This window comes from Rhineura floridana, chromosome 8 (genome assembly GCF_030035675.1).
Source record: "Rhineura floridana isolate rRhiFlo1 chromosome 8, rRhiFlo1.hap2, whole genome shotgun sequence".
NCBI classification, from domain to species: domain Eukaryota; kingdom Metazoa; phylum Chordata; class Lepidosauria; order Squamata; family Rhineuridae; genus Rhineura; species Rhineura floridana.
The window spans coordinates 97,578,127-97,596,183 of record NC_084487.1 but is presented as its reverse complement, the minus strand read 5'-3'; the positions used below and the strand labels follow the sequence as shown (position 1 = coordinate 97,596,183).

General features: G+C 39.6%; 1 protein-coding gene across 7 annotated transcripts in view; it reads right to left on the bottom strand.

Annotated features, from left to right (window-relative positions):
• Nucleotides 1–18,057, bottom strand: part of PLXNB2 (plexin B2) — a 519,751-nt gene that overhangs the window by 350,038 nt on the left and 151,656 nt on the right. For 5 of the 7 annotated variants that reach the window (XM_061640183.1, XM_061640184.1, XM_061640185.1 and 2 more), the window contains one exon: nt 6,214–6,391. The exons of 1 other annotated variant lie outside the window; for it this stretch is intronic. The gene's annotated coding sequence lies outside the window, so the exon portion shown is untranslated. The remainder of the gene's footprint in view (nt 1–6,213; nt 6,392–18,057) is intronic. One more of the 7 variants, XM_061640186.1, reaches the window with a different exon arrangement.

Sequence of the window (18,057 nt, the reverse complement as noted above, 5' to 3'; positions counted from 1 at the left end):
AATGTAAAACCTTTAAAATGCAATGTTGCTAGGGGTGAAAAGAGGATAACAACATGCATGCTGTTAAAGCACTTCAAAAAAAGTTAATAGATTTATGTTGACTAATAAATTCTAACTGAAAAAACTGCTAGGAAGTATTGGAATACCCTCTGATTATACTCTTCTCAAAGTGCCTTTGTCAAAGCCTCTTCCCTTCCACTCTCAAATAATCCCATCAACAATTCCCAGGTGAAGTATTTTATCAATACCCATTGGGATCTGAATGCATCTTTAATGCATTCTTTTCTCAACAGCAGTAAAATCCTGTATTTCCCCTATCAAATGCCAAGTAATTTTTCAGAAGCTAACGGGTGTTTTATTGAGTGCAGATTAAAATGCTATTCTGTTAAAATAATTCATTTAAATACAGGAGTGTTCAACGATATTCGATGAAATAACCTTGACAATTAGGATCTTATTTTAAAGGAGAGCTTTTTAAGATAAAGCTGCAAGTTTTAATCAAAGTCATTCTTTACCAAGGGATTCAGATTAACGAATTAACTCACAGATTCCTGTAGATTTCAAGGAGCTTTTAAGGTTAATTACATTTGACAATATTATGATTATATTTTCCTATTATCAATACTGTGGAAATCTGTACCACATTTGCAGTGGTTGAAACGCTTTCCACACATGAATCCATCAATGGAATCAGATGCTATGCCCCGAGGCACATAAAATATCCACAGCTCTTGAAGACTTTAAAAGAGATAACCAAGTGAATCAAAATATTTCATTTAAGTATGAAAGGAGCCAAAAAGAAAACTGTGTCATATGTTGATGCCTCTTTGGACTATTTTTGCAAAACAGGTTTTCTACCAATCACACCATAATGAATAAAAAAAAATACAATTAAGGCTGCAGATACAAGAACAAACCTTGGCATCAACTTGTCAATTGTTTGGAGAAAAACAAATCACAATCCTGGGTTCATTCTGGCTTGTTTCCCTTCCCACATAGCAGAGTCAAGAAATGGAGAGGACTAAAGTACTCATTCATGTTCAGCCATAGTTTACTGAAATTGTGGTTTAGTGCTGCATGCAAACATTTGTTTTAAAGATTGCTGATTCAGAATGAGCTTTGCAAGCAATTTGATTACTATTTAAATTTTAGTAGCAAATTCTTACTGTGTCTTGCAAAGTGCTTCTACCAAATAGTTCGGCCAGCCAGAGCATCATTGCTGCAGCTAATGCTGAACACATACACGTACAAAGGATAATCAATTGTCAGTTAGTGACTTATCTTGGGATCCCTCTGTCACTAGTTCAGCTCGGGATCCTCAAAGGAAGCATTTTTGCAGACACCCCTACAAATTGAGATGTGGTAGGTGGCTACCAAGGAGATAGCATTTTTAGTGGTGGCACCCCAGTATCTCCAAAGAGACTTGCCTAAAGCCAACTCTAATGTATGTTCAGCACGAGGCAAAGACGTTTCCATTTCCCACACTTTTTAACCTTTGTTTTTGTTTTCCTAGGTATCATTTTTACTCTGCTTTTACTGATTTGCTGTTATTAGCTATTTTATGGTGTTTTGTTTTATGATAAGCTGTCCTAATATTGTTTTCAAAGGGCAGGGCATAAATCAAAATTTTCCCAAGTTGTTCTAGGACATAGTAATGAAATCAGTGGCTCACATGGTTCAAAACACACAGTCTATTTCCCCTCTGCTTCCAGTGATGGCTTTCATACTACGGCCAACACAAAAACATTATTCTAATTTCACCTTCAATGACTCCATACTCAAACCCAGGCCAAGGAATTTACTTCTGTCTTGTCCAGTACACAGAATACAGAAAAGTCTGCCTCCACTTTGCCTTTCTGTAAAGATGTCTCTTTCATTACCACCCCCAGTATGTGATCATTCTGGACACTGCCAAAAAAAGAGAGTCGCCATTTAATTTCACTAATTTTGTATAATTTGGGGGTGGCATGGTGAAACAGTAAACAGCACTAACCTAGATATGAGCAGTATTAAATAAAGAAAATTAATACAAAGTAAAACTGAGAAGCAAGTCCCTGTCAATTATCCCAGAGTTTTTGTGCTTGTTGGGTAACAGGCTTACTTCTTCTAAGCATGTTATATTGCCTGCACATTTGTTCTTGTATTAGTAATCACTATTAAATAAATTATTATTAATTTATATGCTGCTTACCTGCTAAAATGGCTTTTCCATAAGGAAAAGGAAGTTTTCATATATCCTAGCGGATATTTTTTTTAAATCCCACCCACCAGATTTCTGGCAAATAAATTACAGTTAGCAGTCCTTTTTTTATACATTTTTGATGTAAGACATCTGTACAATTCCATCTGAATATTAAAATGGAAATGTGACCAAATCTCATACACTATATCTTTGTTTATAAATGTGACATGTTCAGTGGCCATCCTGGAAAATGAATATTTCAAAATCATTATTAACCACCCTCTCTAAGTTTAAAAAAAAATCACTTGTGTGAAAACTTGCAAATGAACTTTTCTTGCTGAAATATTTATACTCCAATTGTCTTTATAGCCCATCCTGTTAGCTAGATCTTTTAAATTTGTAAAACGGACTGTTCTTTGTACCCACTATTACATATTAAGTGAATCCAAGCTTCAAATAGTGTTGTCATTCCTTACCTGCCTATGGGAGCATTGCAAGCAGTGGCTGATCTGAAATTAGCATCTTAAGCTAGCTCACTCCTTCTGGAAAGTTGACAGGGCCAGCACTCAAAACCCTAAATGCTTTCTTCCTGGTGTGTCCAGGAGAGTCTCTGTCCATCTTTTAGTTGAAGATGTAAATATAGCTTAGTAACCATCTGTGTGCTGTTGATGTGTGCGGTATTTGCGTTGTAAGCGCTGTTACACTAGAGTATAAGTGGTCAAGAAATCCAAGAACACGACATAGTATTAAGAGTCCATTTACTCCGGACATTAAGGCATGTAAGCTTTACAAGCAGTTTCGTTTTTCCCCATAGCAAGAGCACACACAGAAAGCTGCTTCTTCTTCAAGAACAAAACCCCCACAGAGAAACTGGCTGCTCTGGCTCCAGCCCTTATCTCCCGTTGCCTAGGAACCAGCAGGTGTTGACCTTGAAGGCCTGCAAGTTCCTACAAAGACATAACAAAAACTCTTCCTTGCTCCAGGCTTTCAGACTTGATGAAAATAACCAGAGGTAGTATTGCCTAAGGGTCAACATGTGCTTCCCAATAAAGATTACATTCTTGTAAAAGTTCTAGGCTAATATGCCTAAAATGCTATTGACCTAAAAGTTTTGACACAGAGTATGGGGAATGGGAGATCCTGTTCCCAGCTTGATGGAAGAGAAAAATCAGAAATCTTGTCCCAAGAAAGTATTTTCATCCTCTACAGGTGGCTGTAACCTAACAGTGATATAATATAGAATGCGCTGGTACCGGTGTACAAAGCCCTATACAGCCTGGGACCAGGGAATCTAAACGATAGTCTCGCCTTTTATATACCTAACTGATCACTGTGTTCTACAGGAAAGGGATTCCTGCAGATATAATCTTATCAGGAGGTCCATTCCATATGACATAGCAATCAGGCCTTTAGTATGAGGCACCTATCCTTTGGAATCCCCCTCCCCCGCAGTTACATATTAGACAGGCACAGTTGTCTTTCCAGCACTTACAGAAGACCTTCATCTTTTAACAAACCTTTTAAGTTTAGATATTTATCCCAGTCTGTATCTGTATTGGAACTATTTTAACAGTTTTATATGTGGAACTGTTTTTAAATGTTTGTATTGTTTTATATATAGAATTGTTTTTAATTGTTTTATATATGGAATGGTTTTCTAATTTTTTTATACTTTTTTTGTTTTATGGTTGTAACTGTTTTATTTTATAATTGTACATCTTATTTCCGTAACTTGTCCTGGGACTTTATAGCAAAGGGTGGGTAAGAAATCTAAATAAATAACAGATTTTTTAAAAGCTGGTGGAACATAAAGAACACTCTTAAAAGTTCAGATGAGTACATTCTGGTGAAATATGTAAGAAATTTATACATAGGTAAACCTCCTTGAGTGCTCTGTTCCATGGCAATGTCCTGCATACACAGTTAAGCCTCCCTTATTTAACTGTGGAACAAAGTTTTCTTTACAAATGGATAAAGAATCAATATTTTTTATGAATTACATTTATATCCCATCTTTCCTCCAAAGAGCTGAAATCAAGGCACATAGTATCCCCAGTTTTTATCCTGTAAGGAAGGTTAGGCAGTGACACAGTGGCTGGCCCAAGGTCAGCTTCTCAGCAGGCCAGGGATTTGTACCTGAGTTTCCTATGACCTAGACTGACACTCTTCACCACTATACCACACAGAGTCTTCCAAAGGTTTTTTGTTTTGCTAATATGTTTCTCAAGATCCAGGGAAAGTTTTAAAGTCTCTGTAGTCAGCATCCTATTAAGGTTGTAGAAACAAAGCACCTTCTAAGTATTAAAAACATACATAGTCATGTAACCTCTGCCATATTACTCTGGTCACGTATTCTTCTAGTAACGACTGATAAACCACACACCCTGCAATTAACCACATTGTATGAATCTAGCTTCCATAATTAAATTTTCTCTTCAGTTTTGCTTTTCAGGTGCTTGCAAATTACAGGCAGATGTTTTCATCAAATTATTCCTAAGGGGAAGTTTAAACTTGTGCTGCACTATCTATACTAACACAAAATAATCACTTCATATGCAGCTGGTTATGTACTTCATGACAGAATACACTGTCTCATTAACAATCACAAATGCCAAATTCACTTAGATTTTTGTCAAATGCCATTTTATTCTTCTTGCTGCTGTCTGTTGCAAGACTCTCCTTGTTTTCAATGGCTACAGTTGTCATATCCTGAAGGATTTGGTTTATAGACAATAATGGATTAATTCAAAACAAAACAAAAACCAGCAGCAGCTAGACCACTTACATTATTCTGCAAATGGTATAGTAAGACATAAAAACACAGAATCTGAGTAGTGAGAAAAAGGTCCCAAGCCCCCTTGAGCCTGCCAAGATTCTTCCCACCATTTGTACGGCTCTGCACTGCAACTATTGTGTTACACTTCTTTGACAGTCTTATCCTTTCAGGGTAAGGGCCTTGAAACTTGGCAGCAGGATAAGACCCATGGAATTTAAGTTTTCTACATTTGCCAGGAGGTAATGTTTATAACTAATGGGAAATAGTGGCAAAAAAGATGTCTACCCATTATTTGGAGAGGCGATACATATGTGAGTGTGCATGTATATAATTTTCTCATTATAAAAGGCTCTTTGTATGAGTGTGAAATGTGCCTTAAATATCTGTCTAGAAAAAATCCTGTACCCCAATATCAAAAGGGCTCCTTTGGGAGGAAGGGTGGGAAACAAATTTAATACATTTAACAAATAAATAAAAAGTATGGAATTGATCTAGAATTACCTTGACCAAGTCACAGATCAATGAGGTCCCACATTATTATACACACTCAGCCCATATACATGGCAATCGAAACAACTACAACATTCAGATGGATTTCAGTTGTTACTGATGACATATCAGCGGTATACCAAAACATATTTGGTATACCAAAATGCAGTGAGGGACGTTCCCTGATATTCCAAGAAGGTAGCCGTCAAAGACTCCTAACTTCATACATACAATGAAAGCATCTAAATTAGCTATAATTGCACTCAGAAGAGCTTTGAAGACAGACAACAGACAGACTCCTTCAAACAATGGAATTCTCTACAAGATGTGGTAATGGCCATATGGATTAGAGAAATTAATGGCTATATCCACTTGAGAGGCACCATATTCTTCTAATAGGAACACGCCAGACCTATTTGTTCCCAGCAGTTCCTTTCTTCACTACCCACTAATTTTTCCCAAACTTCTTAAATAGGGTGAAGAGTCTCTCTAGGCAGTTCTTCAAACTACAATTACTAGATTATACAATATTAACTCTGAAACATGTCCCAAAGAAATCCAAAAACCATTCAAATCAGTATCAGTAATGGAAACTCATAAAGATTGCCAGACCTAGTTTGTCATTCTTAAGATAATAATTACATACTGTTCAGATATATTATTTTAACATTTCACAGAAATTTGCAAAGAGTTTTAAAAGAAAAGCGTAAGTATTGCATAAATGTTCTTTAGAAAGAAAAATTAGACAAGTTAAATGAGTTCTTACCTACAGCAAGTCATATGACAATCTTTGAACTTCAGAATTAGGAAGAGACTCCACCTCAGGTTTTCTTCAAATACCATAAAATGCTCTAAAAATAAGGAAGACAGACTGATGCAACCATTTTTTCCCCTTCAGGTCCCACAGGAGCCAACAACTCCAGCTCTGGATAGGTCTGCCAAATCTGTCAATAAAGGAAAGAAAGAAAATTATGTAAAAATCAGAAGCCACATGAATGTGAGAAATTAAAAAAACTCAATTGTTCTTGTCTTGAAGGACTTCGTTATTATCAGCTAACCCATGCCTTAAGATCTGTGGGATAGGCCCTGCTCATAGTCCTATCACAATTTGTATTCTGTGGTACAGTGACATGGAAACTCAGATGTGGAATTCCCTCTCACGGAGATTCAGTTCTCCCCTATTTTAATTACATCTAATTTATTTATTTAGTATTACATTTACATCCCACCCTTACTCCCAGAAGGAGTCCAGGGTGGCAAACAAACAATAAAACACTTAAAAAAAAATATCTATAAAGTATCTAGGTGTCAGCTCAAGACACGCCTGTTTTCTCAGGCCTACTGGTATTCACAAGTTTTATGACTGACTGTTGAACTGTTTGTAACTTCTGGGTATTTACATTTTAATGCTTCTGCTTTGAAATATCTAGCTTACATTGTTTTTAGTGCATTTTGTATTTATTTATTTATTTTATATTTTGTCATGTACACCCCCAAGAACCTTCAGGCAGAAGGGTGGAACGTACAGGTAATAAGTGCTAGAGGGCATTCTCAGTGGCGGCCCCCACCCTCTGGAACTCCCTCCCACAAGATCTACGGCACACCTCTTCCCTAAATGTATTTCGTAAAGCCTTAAAGACCTGGCTCTTTCAACAGGTCTTTGGGATTTCCGGGGAGGGTTAACTTCTATGACTGAAATGCCTCTTACCCTGCACTAGTATTGTTGTTGCTGCTGTATTGTTTATATATTGTATTAATGTATTTTATCCCATTGTGTTTTAACTGTTTACATGTACGTCGCCTAGAGTGGCCATCGGCCAGATAGGCGACACATAAATTAAATTTATTATTATTATTATTATTATTATACTTACATGGCTACCTACAGAATCAAAGCAGCCAAATATATATAATCACTAATAGGCAAAAAAGCCCTTGCAGTTTAAGAATGCGCCTATAGCCAAAAGATATTTCTATGAAACTTTTAAAAGCAGGGAAATTGGGCGGCTATATGCGAGTGGTGCCAACACCTGAAATCAGCCCAAATAACAGAAACAGGACATGTGCTATGCTGATCTTATTTTAGCAGGGAGGAAGCAACAATATTAAGATAGTTGATATAGTTCAGATAGTCACTTAGTGACCATAAAAGGCTTTGAAATCAATAAAAATAAATTTGACACAGATTTGTAGAATGAATAATGAGGGAAATATACTTTTCTAGGTTAGATTCTCTGTAGAAACAGTAGTAACACAAGAAAAAAGCAAAAGATGAACACAAACAAACATTCCAAAAATGTAATTCTCCATCTTTGGAGATGCAGTCCTGATTGCAGGAATTGCCACCACTCACCATATGCTCAGAGGCACATGTTACCAAATTCTTCCAAGCTACACAGCAAGTGGATTGGACTGTGAAAGACCAACCCAAATTGTTTGCATTTTTATAAATTTCTAGGGCAGTATAATATCCCAGAGAGGAGGTCAGGTCCCCTGCTCCCCTGGTGCATTCAGTATAGCTGCCCAATTTCCCTGCTTTTTAAAGTTTGATAGAAATATCTGTTGGTTATAAATATATTCTTAAACTGTAAGGGTTTTTTGCCTATTAGTGAATTTCTCTGCTTTTTAATCCAGGAGATAAGAAATAGGTTCCTGTGCAAGTTTGCTGAGAATGAATTGATTATTTACATGCTTATTGAGTTCAATGGGATTTACTTATGTGCAATCATGCTTATGATAGGTGAAACTGACAATGGGGGGAGGAGGAGAAGAGGAAAGGGAAAGGGAGGGAGTTCTGGAGTGGGCAGGGGAGGAGAAAGAAGGAAGGGAGGAGTAGAAAGGAGGAAGACAGGAGAGTAGAGGGTGAGGGGAGAGGGAGGGGAAAGGCAGGTTTGATCATTTGTATGCTTATTGAGTTCAGTGGGATTCATTCCTGTGAAATCATGCTTAGAACAGGTAGAACTGAACTGGGGGAAGGGTAGGAAGGGAAGGAGGAGGAGGAGGAAGGATAGCGCAAGTAGATTGGGTGGGTGGGCCTTGGGCAGAGGGAAAGCCCCTTTCCTTTCCAAAAGGAAAACATTTTTAACATAATTATTATTTTTGGGGTTTCTCCCACCTTTTTATTCTACAGCAAGCACATGTAGTGTCCCACCTAAATTTAAACCAAAGCTGTCACTGGCCACATCCACACCAGGCCTTTATTTCACTTTAGACAGTCATGCTTTCCCCCTAAAAATCCTGGAAAGTGGAGTTTGTGAAGGGTGCTGACAGTTGCTAGGAGATGCCCTCACAGAGCTATAATCCCCAGAAGAGGGGCTGACTTAAACCACTTTGGCCACTGGTACTCTGTCAGGGGAATAGGAGTCTCCTCTCAGCACCCTTCACAAACTACACTTCCCAGGATTCTTTGGCAGAAGCCATGACTATCTAAAGTGAAATTAATGTCTGGCGTGGGTGCAGCCCCCCAATCAGCCAAGCCAAACAGCTGTGAGTCTGGCTTTTAGAACACTGACAGCCACGAGAGTGGCTGTGTACTATAGTCAGCATGGATTTTTCACATTCTGCAATGTTAAATTGAAAATACCCCCATGCCATTCTGTAGCTTCCCATAAGCTCATTTCAAAACAAAATCTTACAAAACGTATAGTCCTGAACTCAGAAAGGCTTGCTTAACAACCCTCTCAATTTTCATGGCAATACACAAAACAGCCAAAAGAGAATAGACAGTTCAAAGTCTAAAAAGAGAGAAGAAAATCCAGAGCCCTTTTGGATTTTTTTCTCTCAGAGTTCTCATAATCTGTTTAAATTCATTAAAAATCAGCCATGTTCACAGAGTACCTGTAATCCTAATACTGACCTTGCCACATACTCTGACCTTCATCGTCTGCTGTTTAAAAGATTAAAAAATGCCTGGTTGATTTTTAACTAATTTAAGAAATTTTGGCTGGAAGCCTATGATAACGTCGGGCATATTCAGTAAGAACCAAATGTCAGAGTTCTAAAAGTCAGACTCACAGCTGCTGGACTTGCCTAATCAGGGGGCCACACCCACACCAGACCTTTATTTCACTTGAGACAGTCATGACTTCCCTCAGAGAATCCTGGGAAGGGTAGTTTGTGAAGGGTGCTGAGAAGAGACTCCTATTCCACTGACAGAGCTCCAGTGGCCAGACTGGGTTAACAGTCAGCCACTCTGATTGAAGCTATGTGTGGGGAACAGGGTGTCTCCTAGCAACTCTAAGCACCCTTCACTAACTACACTTCCCAGGATTCTTTGAGAGAAGCCATGAGTGTCCAAAGTGAAATAAAGGCCTGGTGTGGATGTGGCCAGGGGCAGCTTTGATTTAAATATGAGTGGGAGGCTACATGTGCCTGTTGTAGAATAAGAAGGTGGGAGAAATGCTGAAAAGCACAGTGTTCACAGTGTTTTCCTTTTGGAAAGGAAAGGGGCTTCCCTTCTGCCCAGTGCCCACCCACCCAATTTCCTCCCCTCCACCTCCCCTCCCTTCCTGCAAGTCAGTGTTGGACTATGACCTGGGAGATCAGGGTTCGAATCCCCACACAGCCATGGAGCACACTGGGTGACCTTGGGCCAGTCACTGCCTCTCAGCCTCAGAGGGAGGCAATGGTAAAACCACCTCTGAACACCGTTTACCATGAAAACCCTATTCATAGGGTCAACATAAGTCCGAATTGACTTGAAGGCAGTCCATTTCCATTTTCAAACATGATTGCACAGAAAGAAATCCCATTGAACTCAAAAAGTGTGCAAATGATCAAACCTACCCTCCCTTCTCCTCCCTCCTATCCCCTTCCTCTTGCTCCTTCCCCCCCCTTCCTTTGCCCCTCCCTTCCTATCCCCATCCCCTTCACATCCTCTCCTCCCCCTCCCCCTCCTCCCCCTCCCCCTCCTCCCCCTCCCCTTCCTCCTCCCCATAGTCAGTTTTGCCTATCTTATGCATGATTGCAAGTAATTACCATCGAAATCTATAAGCATGCAAATGATCAAACGTGCCCTCCCCTCCCCCTTCCTTTGTCTCCCTCCAATATGCTCTTTCCCCCTCCTCCTCCCCCATGACGAGTTTTTCCTGTCCTAACCATGATTGCATAGGAGTAAATCCCATTGAACTCAATAAGCATGCAAATGATCAGACCTGCTTTCCCCCTCCTTCCCCTCTCCTCTCCCTTTCACCTCCCATCCCCTCTTCCTTCTTCTTCCTCCCTTGCCCACTCCAGCCCTCCCACCCTCCCCCCTGGTCACTTTTACCTATCCTAAGCATGATTGCACGGGAGTAAATCGCACTGAACTCAATAAACATGCAAATGATCAAACCTGTCCTCCTCACCTCTCCCTCCCTCCCATCCCAGTCCTCCCCTCTGCCTTTCCACCCTTCCCTCCTCCTCCTCCTCCTCCCCTCCCCATCCCCTGTGGTCAGTTTCACCTATCCTAAGCATGATTGCAGGGGAGTAAATCCCACTGAACTCAATAGGCATGCAGATGATCAATCCATTCTCAGCAAACTTGGACAGGAACCCATTTCTTACCTCCCGGATTAAAAAGCAGGGAAATTCACTAATAGGCAAAAAAAACCTTGCAGTTTAAGAACATATCTATAGCCAACAGTTATTTCTATCAAACTTTAAAAACCAGGGAAATTGCGCAGCTATAGTGAATGCACCAGGGGAGCAGAAGACCTGACCTTTTCTCTGAGATATTGGACTGCCCTATAAATTTGTCAAAATGCAAACACAATTTGGGTGGGTCTTTCACAGTCCTATCCACTTCCTCTGTAACTTGGAAGAATTTGGTAACGTGCCTTTGAGCATATGGTGGATTGGACTGTGAAAGACCAAGCCAAATTGTGTTTGCTTTTTGACAAATTTATAGGGCAGTACAATATGTCAGAGAGAAGGTCAGGTCTCCTGCTACCCTGGTGCATTCACTATAGCTGCGCAATTTCCCTGCTTTTTAAAGTTTGATAGAAATATATGTGGGCTATAGGTACGTTCTTCAACTGCAAGGTTTTTTTACCTATTAATGAATTGGTTCTTACTGAGCATGCCTGACATTATAGTAGAATTCAATGTTAAATTTCTTAAATTGATTAAAAACCAGCCAGGCATTTTTAAGCTTTTAAATTGCGGAAGAAGAAGGTTAGAATATGTGGCAATGCCAGTAATGGGATTACAGGTACTCTGTGAACATGGCTGATTTTTAATTAATTTCAACAAATTATGAGACCATTAACAGATAAAAGTCCAACAGAGGTCTAGATTTTTTTCTCTTGTTTTACCCTTTGAACTCTCGAGTCTCTCTGACTGTTTTGTGTATTGCCATGAAAACTTAGAGGGTTGTTAAACAAGCGTTTCTGAGTTCAGGATTATAAATTTTGTTAGCTTATGGGAAGGATCAGAATGGCATGGGGGGTATTTTCAACATGGCAGAATGTGAAAAATCTATGCTGGCTATAGTATACAGCCACTCTCTTGGCTGTATAATTATATTTGTTAGACCCAGGTAAGTGGTTATTTGCACCTGTCCCCTAAGGTGTGCAGATAAGAGCACTGTGAGTCCCATATTCAAATGTTTCTCAGTCCTTCTCAGAACCTTTTACTGCCTCAAGCTAACCTCCATATCTGAGTGGCAGTAAGATAAAATGCAGTGCAGATGTGGGGGACAGAAAATCATATAAAATAAAACAAATAAATAATTAAATGAAAGTTGGCTCTTTTTAGGAGATCACAGTTCAACTAACAAGAGTTTATCTAGATTCAAATTTTATGACAAGCTATGGTTAGTTAAAAACAGAAGCAAAAACTTCCAAACTGCTCCTTGTGACTGTGCCAGAGGAGGAACATAGAAATCTGTGTCATACCGAGTCAGAATATGGATCCATTTAGCTCAGCATTGTCTGCAATGACTGACAGCAGCTCTTCAAGGTTTCAGGCAGGGATCTCTCCCAGCCATACCTGGAGATAGCAGGGACTGAACTTTGGCAAATGTCTACCACTGAGGAATGGCCTTTCCACAAAGGAGGAGAGGAAACCATATGCTTAAGGACAGCACAGGCTCATCCTCTAATGCTTCATTATGGCATAGCATAGGATTTCTGAAGCTTTCTACTCCCAGGTTCCACATTATCCAGCTAAAAATTATTGAGACCCACTAGTCACAAAATAGTGGTGCATGGCCAGTCACAAAATGGTGGCAGATGGAAACAGAGTTTGATATAATTACTGACATCACTTTTCACTGATATCTAATCCATCTTTGGAAATTTCTAAATTCTTTGCCACAGCATTTTTCTTATTGCAAGGAGTTTCCACAGCCCAACTTTCCTCAAACTAAGTACAGACATATTAGGCAGAATTTGCTGATTCAGAGCTCAAAGTGAAGAAGACTTTTTCTGTTCAATTCATTTACTGATAATAATGGTAATAAATATTAACATTTTATCTACCTTTCTAATTTCCTTCAACACCTTCACTGACCCTTTGCCCTCAGAGAAGAGAGACCTTCCTTCCCTTCTTCCCCCTTGAGCTTGTCTCTCCCAGTTAACTTTACTCAGCAAGCAAGGAGTTGCTGGTCCAATCAAAAGGCTATGGCAAGGCTGGGAGGGGGGAAGTGAAGATGCTATTCAACATCTATGTAAAGCCGCTGGGGGCTATCATCAGGAGATTTGGACTGCAGTGTCACCAATATGCAGATGACACTCAGCTTTATCTCTCGTTTAAGTCCTCACCAGCATTGGCTGTGGATACCATGTCCAAGTGCCTGGAAGCCGTAAGTGGATGGATGAGAGGGAACAGGCTGAAGCTAAATCCCGACAAGACCGAGGTATTGCTCATGGGAGATAAGAGAAGGTTAGGAGATATAGACCTGGTGCTTAATGGGGTAAAATTGCCCCTGAGAGAACAGGTCCGTAGCCTTGGGGTCATTCTTGACTCTCAGCTGTCAATGGAGGCCCAGATCTCGGCAGTGAGCTGGGCAGCATGGTATCAATTACATCTGATACAAAGGCTACGACCCTACTTTCCTGTCTATCTACTCCCAGGGGTGATACATGCCCTGGTCTCCTCTCGCTTAGACTACTGTAATGCACTCTACGTGGGGTTACCCTTGAAAATGGTCCGGAAGTTACAGCTGATACAGAATGCAGTGGCACGCTTGATTAAGAACAGCCGCCGCCGTGATCACATCACTCTGGTGTTAGTAGATCTACACTGGCTACCAGTTGTCTACCGGATCCAATTCAAGGTGTTGGTATTGACCTTTAAAGCCCTATACGGTTTCGGCCCAGTTTATCTGAAGGAGTGCCTCCAGCATCACCAATTATGCCGCCTAACGAGATCATCCACGCAAGACCTCCTCTCGGTCCCACCAGCTAAAACTGCTAGGCTGGTACGGACCAGAGAGAGGGCATTTTCGATTGTGGCTCCTACCATCTGGAACTCCCTGCCTTTTGACCTCCACCATGCCCCCTCCCTGATGAGTTTTCGCCGGGCCTTGAAGACCTGGCTGTTCAGGCAGGCCTACAGGATTTCCGGGGTGGATTAATCTTAATGCTGTATTAATTGAAAGGGTATTTTTTAGATTGATTCATTGATTGTGGTCTTGGTTTTATATTGTATTTATTGTGTTGATGTACGTCGCCTAGAGTGACCGTTAATTCGGTCAGATAGGCGACTCAAAAATAAAAATTTATTATTATTTATTATTATAAGAGTCTGTTACTACTACTACCACTACCACCACCACCACCACCACATAAAAGAATCTCATTCTGCCCAATCCAAGAGAAACTATTCTAAGAGGTCTTTCTATAATCCACCACAAGATATAGCCACTACTAGTGGACACTAACTTCAATTGCTTTTCTAATTAAGGTATTTTAGAACTGAGGGAACATCTTCTCACCCCCTGTGAAGCAAATATAAAGTCTGGAAGTCCTACTGTGAATACCACCACCATTAGCCACAGGTTATAGGTTACTAGAAATAGGGCATTTTTCGTAAGTGAGAAACTTGACAATTTGTGTCATTGTCTCTTTTAGAAGGGCTGTGAAGACCTTCCTGTTCCAGAAGGCTTTGAACTGTGTTGCAGCTGTTGGTTTTATGATGTCCTGTATTACTTCTCATAGCCTTATATATTACTATTTAATTCTTTTATCATTTCAATTTACTATAATCTCCTTTGTTTATATCCAAAGAATGTTATTTGAAGAAGAAAATGAATTATATTGGTACCCAGAGCAACTGATTCCATTATAGTTACACTTTAATCCAAAGGAATGCATTTTTATATAAAACATCAGAAGATACAGGTACATTCACTCATTCCTATAGTATCATTCATCTGGCAAGAATAAAGGTAAACATACTAAGAATGCAAGATCATGTGTTGTTACTAACAAAAATCATTAAGAATTTCTGTCAGCTTTCCTGAGGAGAACAAGAAAAATACGTCTAAACTTCATGCATTTATCAGGGTTCATAAAAATGTGCAACCTTGACATTGCATTATGTTGTAAAAAAGCAAGAAATTGCAAGTTTTTATTCAAGCTGAATCTAGGTATTCTACTAAAAAAACAGTTTCTGGCATGGACTCATTTTACTCTACAGTTCTCAGCACTAATTCAGCCCATACAAGGACAACAGGAAAAATCCTCCATCTTGTTCAGCCCATGCAATCTTTCCCCTTCACTGAAAAGCTTACCATTACTGTGTCTAGTACCTATGACATTTTCTAATCAACTGCCCAGTGAAACACTGATAGAGGTATATGAAATTGTGTATTCTCTTATACTTTCCATGTCCTGTCTTCCAGAATCAATTAAGACCAGACATGAAACAACCCAGTAGTTCAAATACCAGTGGTATTTGCTTCTGGCATCAGATTCCACATTCTTTTTGTGCACAAACAAAATTGTACAGTATTTGCAACAGCAGCTGGACAAGAGTGAAAACAAAGTGAAATGCACTGACCAAACACACACACACACACACACACACACACACACACACACACACCCCACTCTCAAGTTAAGAGTTCATTTTGAGAACGTCTGCTTTCAAATCTGCTTCAGAAGACTTGTTAACCAGTAAACATTACTGGAACATAATCGGTCAACATTTAATTTTCATTCATATCCTTGGGAAAAACACACACACACACACTTAAAGTCAACAGTAACTCTTCCAAGCCATTAAGCTGGATATTATATATGAATTACCATGATCTCATTTCCTTCTCCCTCAATTGCCTTCATCCATTTCCTCTTACAACCTCTTACCATTTGAACACTGTGTACCTATATTTCATTGCCTCATCACACTTGAAATCCCTGCTTTACACACACTTCACCATTGCTATCGATATGAAGTGATTTAGAAAAACTTTCTGCCATCACTGGTAATCTAGTCTGCCCCAGAGAGATGTTTGTCTTTAATGTTGACTACGCAGATTGAATGCTTACAGGAGGGTTCCAGTGAGCACACAACACTTTGCACATGCAGATCTGCCTATTCTCTTCTATCAACCAGGAAGTAATTCCTCCTTCTGCGCACACACCCCAAAACAGAGAAGAATGGGGCAGCCCCCCCTCCAAGCGTTCTCGAAGCACCAAGGAATGCTGTTGAACTTCCAGCAATGCCTATGTCTGTTCTCTCCATGGTAAAAGTCTGTTACTGTTAATTAATTAATTTATTATTAATATAGATGCCAGTGGGACATCTGTCTTTATCCCAAGATCAAATATTTTGAAACAAATTCAAGTCACATCAGAGTTTTAAAAAAATCTCCATTTAAAAAAGCAAAATAAAATATTTTTACACAAATATCTGGACATTGTTAACAACTAGTTATTACATATTCTTGCTATCTGCCTTTCAAAAGGTTTGGAACCTTCATTGAGTTTCAGATAGTTATCTTAAGCTAGATAGCTTCACCTTATACAAAAACTTTTTGGTTTTCTTCAAAATCATCGATTACAGTGAAAATCCCTAGCACAAAGCATCAGCTACGAAGCGCTGAGGCCTGAAATGGCCCACTGCAAAATATTATTTCAAGGGCAGCCACCAAATGAGCTTCAATTTACCCTAATCATCATCACTGGAACAGGAGAAAATAATTATATATTTTGTCAAAAGAAGAACAATTTCTCAGCATTTGCCTAGGCAAGAGAACAGTCTCAGTCAGCCTTACAGCTCAGCAGGCACTGTTAGTAGGTGGTAAATGAGAGAGTCATGCAGAAGGGGCACTTCATCTCTGGGAAGAAAAGGAAGCAGGGGATGGTGCTCTGCTAGGCACCCTGATGGAACAAGATTTATACAGCCAAACTGATGCCTGTCATAGTGTAAGCAATTTGTTCAGCAGTTTCAGCTGCAGGCCTGTTCACTGGTGCCTGAGAAAATTACATGCCTAACAATGAAATATTAAAACTAGAGGGAAATGGCAGTGAGAGTAAAAAACCTCTTGATAAGAAAAATGCAATTTAAGTGAGTTTAAGTTTAAGAACCAAAAAGCTTTATTTCTTTCACACATGTTCTAAAAGAGAAATCAATGAGACCAGGGCTCATAACGCCATACTGAAATAATTAAATGAATAATCCCCTCACTCAATAATTGCACAAAGAATTAAGGCAGATGTGCCAAAGTCTTTGACTTTGACTTAAGACTGATGTGTGTTTATTTAGGTGCAGACTGGCTGCTAATCATTTTCCTCAAAAACTATGCTATTTCCATTTTAAAAAATGGAAATAAAAAAATTAAAAAATGTCAAGTGAAGATCTGGCATTTAACCTTTCTCTGTCAGGTTAAGTCACTTTGGAGATATTATGCTTAGGACACTAACTAGCGGCTTAAATTTAGAAAATCTGTGGCAAATCAGAGATCTCCTAGTTACTGCACAGTAGGCAGCTCCTTAAAACCAATTGGGAAGGTCTTGTAAATCAGTTGAGCATTGAAGCTTACATGAAGCAATTTATCATGTTTACTATGATCAAATGAGGGAGATCTTCCCCACCCCCAAAATAACGTAGCTTTTCCTTGTCCAGAATTTTATTTTTAAATGCCATTATTACAAGAAGGATCAACTGGCTTACCACTGTACATAAAAAGAGAGAGGCCAGAATGGTTTCTGACAGCTGTTGATAAGTGACAGCTTGCACAACAAACTGCTTCCTGATGAGCCACCATGTCAGATGTAGCTGAAGCTAGACTTTATAAAAAATCTGAAAAAAACTATTAAGTGCACAGAATATCATCAGTGTGCTTGTGAGGAATCAGTGGGACAAAGAGAATATATGGTATGCCTTACAACGACCGAAAACTGCTCCCACAGCCAGAGCAAAGCTGCTGGCAGGAGGGCCATCTGCAGCTGAGAAGAGGGGAAGAGAGATGGGATGTAATGTGTGAATAGCATTAATCCCCCCGCCCAAGACATTCTCACTGTTTTAGGAGGTAATATATGACTGTGTTTCTGAGCACTGCTGGAGCAACACCTCAGCTTCATATCTTGGTTATCAAAAGAACTCATTTCCTAAGACAATTCCCGCTATCGACAGACCCCAAGGGCTCTGTCGAAGGCAGGCCTTTGCAGCCATGTTGGGC